Source organism: Otolemur garnettii, unplaced genomic scaffold (assembly GCF_000181295.1).
Source record: "Otolemur garnettii isolate 467f Iridium unplaced genomic scaffold, OtoGar3 scaffold00282, whole genome shotgun sequence".
Taxonomy (NCBI): Eukaryota; Metazoa; Chordata; class Mammalia; order Primates; family Galagidae; genus Otolemur; species Otolemur garnettii.
Window position 1 is genome coordinate 419212 of NW_003852677.1, and position 11133 is coordinate 430344.

Below are 11133 nucleotides of genomic sequence, written 5' to 3' on the forward strand. Positions count from 1 at the left end.
AGGCCAATAAAGAAAGCCCTTTGGAAAACTGGCCAGATACCCATCAGTAACCTTTCCTGATCTGTGGTAAGTAACGAAGGTCACTTGCTGACGGGTCCGGAAATTGAAAGGTGCTTGGGGACCTCAAGAGAAGAGGAATTTATCCAATGCATACAGGTATCTCATGGCAAAGATGAAGCCTGGGCTCATGAAAGGCTCTTGAGAAAGTCTGGCCTGAAAATTCCTTATAAAAGGTTCCAGCAAAGCCAAAGAGTCTAGATGGCTAATAATTATTCTTACTGTGCTTTATGCAAATAATCAGTATACTGAAGGTACAGTTTATTTTGTCAACTGAGTTGGTTCTACTGTAATTTGTCTTTAATAAAGAGAGAAATTGGAGAGAGAGAAAAATAATTCAAAGAGAAAAAAAGAGGCTGTGGCCCACCTGTATTAGATCCCAGTCTTGTCTGTACTGTCAGCTCATAAAATGAGTCATAACTGTTTTTTGAACTTTTAAATGGGATTAAGAGACTAGCCAAAGAATGTGGTGTGAGTGTGTGTCTCAAAAGGGAGACCTTGGGTAGAAATGGGGAACAAGCAAGGGAAGTCCACCCCACTGACTACCGTGTGGAAGCACTTTAAGAAGGAACTTGTAGGTGACTATAACACCAGGAAAGCTAAGGAGTCTTTGTGAGCAGGAATGGCCCCCCTTTGGGATTAGATGGCCATTGGAGGGAAGTCTAGAGGGATCCCTAGTGTCTGAGGTATGGCACAGAGTTACTGGAAAGGGGGGTCACACTGAGCAGTATCTGTACATAGATACCTGGCTACAGCCAGTAGTGAACCCACTGCATTGGTTGAGAGAGCAGGTCATGACAGTGCTAGTAACACAGGGACAGGAAGGGAAAGTGCTTTCCACCCTACCTAGAGTAGTGATGCTGAAGATATTGGCAGATTTGGTAAAGACATTGTTGCAGAGGCTCAGAAAGGGACACAGAAAACTACCAATTTGGCTGGAGTAAATGAGGTTCTCCAAGGAAAGACTGAGAGTCCAGGCCAGTTCCATGAGAGGTTATGTGAAGCATTTCAGATGTACACTCCCTTTGACTCTGAGAGCCACGAGGATCAGAGGATGGTTAATATGGCCCTAGTTAGCCAAAGCGCTGAAGATATACAGTGAAAACTGCAGAATCAGGAGATGTTTGCAGATATGAACACCTTGCAACTCCTCAAAATAGCACAAAAAGTCTTTTTGAATCGGGAAGCAGAAAGCCATAGGGAAGAGGACAGACACATGAAGCAGAGGGCCAATCTCATAGCTGTGGCTCTGAAAGGCATGAGGGAAGGAACCCCTCCCTTTCAAAGAGGACAGAGTCAAGGAGTGCGAGGAAGTAGGGGACCTAAGGTAAAAGGCCCCCCTTGTAAAGGGATCAGTGTACAACTGGCCAAGAGACAGGGCATTGGAAGAATGAGTGTCCTCAGAGGCAAGGAAGTGTGGAAAATCCTGGGAGAGAGGTCACAGAACCAGAAGAGCAGGGAGCCCTCTATAACTTATTGGGAGAGGCCCTGCTAGACTGAAGGGGAACGGACTCATCTGCCCCCAGAAAGTCCATGGTCCAAGTAAGGATTGGGGGCATGGACATTGGCTTTCTAATTAATACTGGGGCTGAACACTTGGTGGTCACCCAGCCAGTAGCCCCTCTCTCAGACCACAGGATTGACATCATAGGAACAACAGAGACAATGCTGAACAAGCCTTTGTCTCCCTCAGAAGTGTTCCATAAGAGGCCACGAGGTAATATGCAGCTACAACTGCCCAAACCAGATCTGATGTCCGCCTTGGGAGTGGAGGCTGTTTGTGACTCAGCCAGGAGAAGGGCTGAGGCCTGAACTGGCCCAGCGGTGGCTGCGGGTCTGGGCAAAAGATAACCCCCCCCCCCAAGGCTGTGCTCAAGGTACAGACTGCTTATTGCAACATCTAGAGGTAGGTGACTATAAAGTTTCTAAGCGAAAGACTCAGATCTGCCAGCAGCGAGTACCTCATCTAGGATTTATTATCCAGCAGGGAGGGAGGAACCTAGGCAGAGAGAGGCAGCAAGTCATTAGTCGCCTTCACACATCCACAAGCTGAAGGCAAATTCAGGAATTCCTAGGCACAGTCGGTTTCTATCATCTTTTGATCCCCAAATTTGCCATCTTGGCTAGACCTCTGTATGAGGCAACTAAAGGAGAGGAAGGAAAGCCCTTAGAGTGGAGACGAGAGTAGGAATGTGCCCTCTCCCAGCTAAAGATGGGACTAATGACTGCCCCTGCACTGGGATTGTGCAAGCTCTTCACTCTGTGTGTCTAATCAAGCCCTTCACTCTGTATGTCTCAGAGAGATATCATATAGCTGTGGGTATGTTAACCCAGCTGGTTGGTTCCTGGCCAAGGCCTGTAGCCTACCTCTCTAAGCAGTTAGATGGAATGGCAAGAGGATGGCCACCCTGCTTACAGGCATTAGCCACTACTGCACTCCTTGTGCAAGAAGCCGATAAACTGACTCTAGGGCAGGATCTCAGAGTAAAAGTAGCCCACTCTGTGGTCACTTTAATGGACACTAAAGGATATTTTTTGACCCTGCCATGCTCCTTCCAGCCAATGGAATAGAGACTGAGCATGACTGTGTGGAATTCATAGATAATGTGTACTCTAGCAGACCTGATTTGCATGACCAGCCTTCAACAGATGCAGACTGAGACTTGTATGTTGATGGAAGCAGTTATGCGATGGTGCAAGCCCTGGCAAAAGGCCATCAATCAGCGATGTGTCATCTGCATCCAGTTCAACGCCTGCTAAGGACCAACGGTACCCACAGGAATCTAGTCATATGGAGCAACACCCTTGGTGAACTTTCAGGTAGACTTCACTGACATACCCAGTTGTAGAGGGAAGAAGTACTTGCTGGTGATGATGTGCACCTACTCCGGATGAGTAGAAGGATATCTTACCCACACTGAGAAGGCATAAGAAGTCACCTGGGCACTCTTGAGACACATTATAGCACAGTGTGGGCTCCTGCTGAGGACTGGGTCAGACAATGGGCCAGCATTCATCTCTGAATTGATCCAGAAGATGGCTAACATCCTGGCATCACTGGAATCTCCATGCAACCTACAGCCCACAAGGCTCAGAGAAGGTGGAACACATGCATAGAGCTATCAAAGCAAGTTTAGAGAAAGTATGCCAGGAGATGAATTTACAGTGGGTAAGCTCCCTGCCCTTGGTATTATTTAAGATTAGGTGTACTCCTACTAAGAGGACAGACAGGAGTCTCACCATATAAGATCTTATATCATAGGCCAACCCCCTTACTACAAAGCTTGCCAGGATCCCCCCGGGATTTGGGAGAGGTAAAATTAAAGAAGCAGTTGCAGGCACTGGGAAAGGTGACAGAGGCAGTGTCAGAATGAGTGAATGAATGGTGTCCTGTTAGTTTGTTTTCCCCTGTCCACCCTTTCTCTCCAGGAGCTGTGGTGTGGGTCAAAGATTGGAGCATGTCTCCCCTGATAGCGAGGTGGAAAGGCCCTTACCACGTTATCCTGACTACACCTACAGCTGTGAGAGTACCAGAAATTCCTGCCTGGATCCATTACAGCAGAGTGAAGCCTGCCGTGGAACCATAGGGGGACCTTCCCCTGCCTAAGAGGAGCCGGACTGAGTAGGATGTGATCGATGGTAGCTGATCCTGAGTTCCTGTAACATAGGCTCCACACCTCAATGACTCCTGAACCTTGGGAAGCTACCTTAGATCCTGACAACCCCCTTAAGCTGGTGTTGCAGAGAACAGCAAGCCCTGCGCCGGTCACACCCTGGGAACTTACTGGTCCATGCACTGCCAAAGCATGAGGATCTACGTCATTATGGGACTGCTCTTTATTGGACTCATGAGAGCTAAGTGTAATTTAGATTGTGCAAATATTCAGGATGCTAATGTAAAAAATTGTACAAAACAGATTAGCTTTGGATTATTTTCTTGCTGCCGAAAGAGGAGTATATAGAAAGTTCAATCTGACCAATTGTTAACTGAAAATAGATGATCAAGTTCTAGTAGTAAGTATAGCTAATGAAATTTCCAAATTGGCTCATGTGGTGGTACAGGTGTGGCACGGATATGATCCAAAATCCATCTTTAGAGGATGGTTCCCTGTTTTTAGAGGTTTTAAGACCCTTATAATAGGAGTCTTATTATTTTTGGATACTTACCTTCTCCCATGCTTATTGCCAGTATTACTCCAGATGGTGAAGAACCTAGTGAATTTGGCTGTGTCTCAAAGAGGCCCAGGTGGAGCATATTACATGCACCACCAATGAACTGTGGCATAGGTTAATGAGGATGGTGGTGAGATTCCATAACAAGTTGTTCTGAGTCTCAAAGGGGGGAATGAGACAAGAAATTAAAAGCAGAACTAAAAGAATCTGTCCTAGCTGCCCTGTGTAGGCCTCAGCCAAGCCACAGGCATTTCTGTTGTCTGTATGTTTCTTCCTTGACATATGTGGGGCCTAGATTGTAACCTAGTAACTTCCTTAGGTTTCTGTTGCCTTTTAGGGCAGGTGGTCCATTCGGTTTGAAGGACATGGGCGAATCTGACCTTCCCCCTTGAGCCCAGGACCTTGAGGATGATGTCATGTCTCTCTCTGTTTTATGACTCTCATGTGCACTCCCACTCTGAAAAGTGGATAAAAGATAGGCAAGAGATTGAGTGGGGGGGGGCTTGGTTTTGGGAAACACACTAGTGTTCCGAGTACCCCCGGCCGAATAAATCTGCTTCCTCGAATCAACTGGTGCCTGGAGTCTTCTGTCTGTGTCGGTTTCCTGGTACATAAGGAGAGAGAAAGAGAAGCAGTGGTCTGTAGATATACTCAGAAGCTCTTTTGAACCCAGAAAGACATAAGTGGATAGTAAAAGAGCTGGGAGTGTTGCGAGAAGACGAGGCCCAACACAGAGAAAGAGCACCCAAACGCCATGTTTATAAGAGGAAGGGCTTTATTTACTAGCCAGGAGCTTATGGCATAGATTTCCAAATGGCCACACTCCCCGACTGGCTTGGTCTTTCCCTTTTTATCGACAGTCAAAAAGTTCCACTCCACAGGTACCACTTGCATTGGCCAGTTTGAATCAAATAAAGTGGAAGATGCTATTCCAGCCCCTACAGAACTACAGGATTTCACAGAACTTGGAAATTTCCAAGTTACAAATTCCCAAGAGCTGAGTCACCATGAAGAGGACCTTGCAGGTGTAACTTTGTGGTCTCCTTGAGAAAATCTGTTCTCCTAGACCTCACCCTTCTTGGGTATCTTCTCTCAGGAGAGCATGTTTTTTCAGAAGGCCTTCCAATGCCATGTAGTCACAACCATTGCTAAGGATCCCAGGATCTCTGGGTGCCATTTCTATTTGCTCTTCAGCTCTCAACCAGAGTAAAATAGTGGATATAAAATGGGTTCAGTAGCCTTCTAATATTCCCTTCAGCGCCTTTCTTTTGGAGCCAAGAGGAATTAGAAAGTTTGTTCCCCAATAACCTTTCACCCATAATTTGAAGGTCGGCAGCCACACTATGCACTTTTACAGGCTGATGGGCATTCAAATAATTAGTCTCCATTATTATGATTATAGAAAAAACAGGACAGAATTAAGTGGTCCCATTGCTTACAATTGATCTTAAATCCTGGACAAGTTCTCCAAAATACAGTGGCAGAATTTCTTTCTGCAGTAGGTTCTTGGTCTCAGAGATTTGAAGAATGAACCCATGGACCACAGATCAGTGGTAAGATAGTATTTAATAGACGGAAAGGAACACAGAAGGAATAAAAAGCACTAGAGCTTCTGGAAGAGGGAAAAACCCAAGTGGGAAGTTGCTGCATGGGTTTTTTGTCTGGAGGTGTAAGGTCATGAGAATTACATTTGGCCAGGACTTAGTAGATTAAAAAAAATAAAAAGCCCTTTTAAGTGTTAAAGAGTATATTAACAAATGAATGCAGTCCCTCCAGCTCCAGGCAAAATGGCAGGGCATCGGCTTCAGAAAAGGCTGGTTTACAGGAAATTGCTCAGGCCTAGAAAACTCACATGAAATTCCTGAGGCATAGGGAAGTGAGTCTCTGTCCAGCCATAAATGAGGAAACCTTGTATCACTGTCAATCCTTCCATTACTTTCTTTGGACTTAGCCAATTTAAATAAACAAACAAACAAAAAACTTTCTGAGAGTAATCTAAAATTATGACTGATAGCACATACTAAGACATATTAATATTTTATAGTATTACAACACACACATATATATATATACAAACATAATGCACAGAAAATTGAAAATCATTTCATTATTTAACAATGCTTCCCATACAGTTATAACACATCGAATAAGGCTAACATATCTTTCTTAGACACCTAGTGGTCTTAAAAAAGTCAAAATTTAGAGTTTTGATTTTGGAAGGTTTTTCAAATATAAAAGGCTTAAAACATTTGTTCAAATAGGATTACAAGTCAAAAGATTCTAAAGGCAATACAGGAGTTTATACGGGTGTAAACCTTAACCCTTTTAAAGGTCATCCTTCTCTAGTTAGCCAAGACCCCAATACACGTGATACAGGGATTGTTTATTCTAGACCAGTTACTAAGAAGATTAAAATATAAATAAAAATAAAAACCCTCCTGTACTGTGATTTTTTTGGATTAAAGGAAAACAGGTAACCAAATTTTATAAATCATAGCCAAGTAGATTACATACAAATTCATTCATAAATTCTCTCTAATGAGTTCTATTTAACCTGCACAATCTACAAACGTGATAAACTTTGTTTTCTCCTTGCTTTCTTTTTTCTTTTTTTCTTTTTTTTTTTTTTAAAGACAGAGCCTCAAGCTTTTCCCCTGGGTAGAGTGCTATGGCATCACAGCTCACAGCAACCTCCAACTCCTGGGCTCAAGCGAGTCTCCTGCTTCTGCCTCCCAAGTAGCTGGGACCACAGGCACCCGCCACAATGCCTGGCTATTTTTTGGTTGCAGCCGTCATTGTTGTTTGGTGGGTGCGGGCTGGATTTGAACTGGCCACCTTAGGTGTATGTGGCTGGTGCCTTAGCCGCTTGAGCCACAGGCACTGAGCCGCTTTCTTTTTTTCTTAAATAACCAGTCATCCTATTTCAGTCATACCACACCCACGCTCTTTGATATACCTCCCCCCAGTCCTGCTGGCAATCTAATGGCCAGGGATTGATTAGATTCCTCTTCTACTCAAATACAGGGGCCTCAACCAGTCCTCCTTGCCGCAAATGTCTCCCAGTGTATGTCCCAGTTCCTGCCTGCCATTTGTACATGGTGTTTGACTCCTCAAAGACTTGCCAAGGGGGTCCTTTCTCCACCCATTTGAAGCATCCACACAGAGAGGCAAAACTGCCATCCCTGGAGCACTCAGTGGCTCACGTCACCCAGGCTGATTGCCCCCCTCCTCGGCTCCTATGGGTGTCCAGAAAGTTGGTGGCAATGGCCAGGTGAGTTTGAGCCTTTTCTCTTTTTGGGTAGTCTCACTTCCTGGTCAGGGAACCAGAAATGTTGCTGAAGACAAGTCCCAATAGAGAGACAGGCCCAAACACCCTGTTTAAAAGAGGAAGGCTTTATTACAGCTGGCAGAGTGATGGCAGACAAGGATCCAAAATGGTCCCACTCCCTGACTGGCTTAGTCTTCTCGTTTTTATCTCCAGTCAAAAATTCCAGCCCACAGGTACCTTTCTCATTGGTCAGTATGAATCAAGCTGGAAAAGTAGGCTCAGGCTTCTACAAAACCATGGGCTTTTACAGAAGCAGAAGCAAGTTTTAGTTTCCATGTCCCAGGAAGTTAAGTTTCTACAAATTCCTAAAAGATGAGTGACCATGGGGAGGATCTTGCAGGTGTGTCCTTGGGGTCTTCTTGAGAATACCTCTGTTCTCATAGACTTCATTTTTCTCTGGGTATCCTCTCAGTTGAACCTAGCCATAGAAATCAGAATCCCTCTTCCTTAAGACAGGCCAATAAAGCCAGAACCCCTTTTTTTCTGAAAGCTAGCCATAAAACTTAAAATTGTATATAATAATTGGCCATAAAGTAATAAGGTGGCCTACTTTGTTTTACTATAAAACACCCATTCTAGAAAAATCCCTGGCCCATTCCTCGAAGGAAGGAATGCACACTAAGAGAGGCCAAACAGATAGACAGGCATTTGTGGGATTTTCCATCTATAGCTTGGTAGCATTAGCTCAATCATATGTCTATGAAGTTGCCCATATTTTGTTGACTTTGAGCATAAAAATGGACGATTTCCTTGTTATCATTGAGTGTTCACTCTAAAGGTACTCACATATAAGTTCGTAACTTTTCATCCTCTTAATTCATCAGTTTTACGTTAGTTAATTTTTTAGCAAACCTTTATGAGAATAAAGGGCATTTTCTCCAGAAAGTTTGGCTAAATATTAGAGCATGATTTTGAACTGGTGTGCCACAGAACACTGGTGTGCCTTGAGAGAATATAAGGTGTGATGCAAAAATTTTTAGAGACCAATAATTAAATTATTTTCAAAAAAATTTCAAAGCACAGTAAGTATATATATATTTTTTTTTTTTTTTTGATATTTTGACCAGTGCCACGGACATTTAACTATAGGTTCGGGTGTGCCGCCAAAAATTTTTAACTATCATTATTTTTGAAAGAAGTTCGAAGTATAGTAAGTATATTCTTTTATTTTTTTTTTTTTTTTGATCAATATAAGTTAAGTGTGCCATGGAAGTTTAACAATAGGTTCAGGTGTGCCCTGAGATAAACAGGAAACGGTTGAAAACACTGCTTTAGAGGACCAGAGACACTTTGATCAATCCCTACCATTTCAATATATTTTGTTCTGGATGTGGTTTTTGAAAATCTCTAATTAAACACTTTTAAACAGCAGATAGTCAAAAATATCTGCTATACTTATAAAATTTAGAAATAATGTTACAAAACAAATGGGACTTAGTTAAACTGAAAAGCTTCTGTACAGCTAAAGAAACAACCACCAAAGCAAACAGACAACCTTCAGAATGGAAAGAGATATTTGCATATTATGAAGTGGACAATAGCTTGATAACTAGGATCTACAGAGTACTCAAATTAATCAGTAAAAAAGAGCTAACAATCCTATATATCACTGGGCAAGAGACATGAATAGAACTTTCTCTAACGATGACAGATGAATGGCTAACAGATGAAAAAAATGCTCATTGTCCCTAATCATCAGAGAAATGCAAATCAAAACTACCCTGAGGTATTGTCTAACCCCAGTGAGAATGGCCCACATCACAAAGTGTCAAAGTTGACAATGCTGGCATGTATGTGGAGAGAAGGGAACACTTTTACACTGCTGGTAGGACTGCAAACTAATCCAACCTTTATGGAAGGAATTATTGAGAATCCTCAAAGAACTCAAATTAGAACTCCCATTTGATCCTCCAATCCCATTACTAGGCATCTACCCAGAAGGAAAAAAAAATCCTTTTATCATAAAGATATTTGCACTAGACTATTTATCTCAGTTCAATTTACAACCACCAAATTGTGAAAACAACTTAAATGACCACCAACTTGGGAATGGATTAACAAGCTATGGTATATGTATACCATGGAATACAATTCAGACATTAAAAGACATGGAGGCTTTACATCTTTTTTATTAACCTGGATGGAGGTGGAACACATTCTTCTTAGTAAAGCATTACAAGAATGGAGAAGCAAGAATCCAATGTACTCAATTCTAATATGAAAGCAGTAGATAAGCTAATACAAGGGGTGGAGTAGTGGAATGAGGAAGTGAGGACAGGGAGGGAGAGAAGGGGAAAGGATGTCACTGTGTATTGTACACCTCTTGGGGGTGGGATACACTTATAAGAGGGACTATATCTAACAAATACAATCATTGTAAACTAATTCTTTGTACCCTCAATGAATCCCAAATAATAATAAAAAAGTTACATTGTTTACAATAACAGCCTTATTAAAATACTTAGATTTGTTTATTTTGATAGGATTTTTGAGATTAAAAGCAGTAGTTAGAACTATATTTTAATCCTGGGTCTGTGTTATATAATTCACAGGGTATAAAAATGGTTAATAGGAAAAAACTTAAAATTATAACTGGGAAACTGCTAAAATAAATCAGGTATTTTACAAATACCTTAAAAGCTGGCAAATACAAATTCTTTTCCTGTCTGTATGTCTGTCTGTGCATATATGTCATGTGTCTGTGATATTTCACTATTGCAAAAGAGCTCTAATTAATTGGCTTTAAAAAAGCAAGTACTTACAGCCAATATTTTATCAGGAAATCAGAAAGGAACTCAAATGTCTACTCAGTCATGTGACTTTGGTAATCTTTGATAAATAAAACTAGTTTTAAAGCTGTTACTGAAGTTCAGATATTCAGAGGTCATAAAAATGCCACTTCTATAATATTTCTAAATTTTGCTGGACTTTACTGTGAGCTTATATTATTAATTTTGAGACTCTTAATTCTGATGTCTAGATATGTGGCCACGGTGAGGCCTAGGGACATATGCTCAATGCCTAAACCAGGAACTACAAAACACAATCTAGCCAAATGGCCCCTTCTTTCCTGTTCAAGTTTTGCCACCTGGCTATTTCAGGAGAAACTGAGCCCACAGTCTTCCCGTTTTCTGCCTTTTCATCTGGTAAATGATTCCAGGTTGTCATTAGAGACTTAGGAGACCCAGGAAAGACACCATAGATGGTGACTATATTGTGGTTTCAAAACTCTTCAGTAATTTAAAATCCAAAAGTCATGTTATGTAAAGTTAAAAAGAATATAATCATTAAATGAGTCACTTATAAGATAAAATACTAAAATAGAAATTTTTAAATATGTTTAAATTGTGTATTTGATGTCTTATTTTTATGTGACATAAAAAATTATATTTAGGCTCGGCGCCTATGGCTCAAGCGGCTAAGGCGCCAGCCACATACACCTAAGGTGGCGGGTTCGTATCCCCAGCCCGGGCCTGCCAAACAACAATGATGGCTGCAACTAAAAAATGGCCAGGCGTTGTGGCGGGCGCCTGTAGTCCCAGCTACTTGGGAGGCTGAGGCAGGAGACTCGCTTG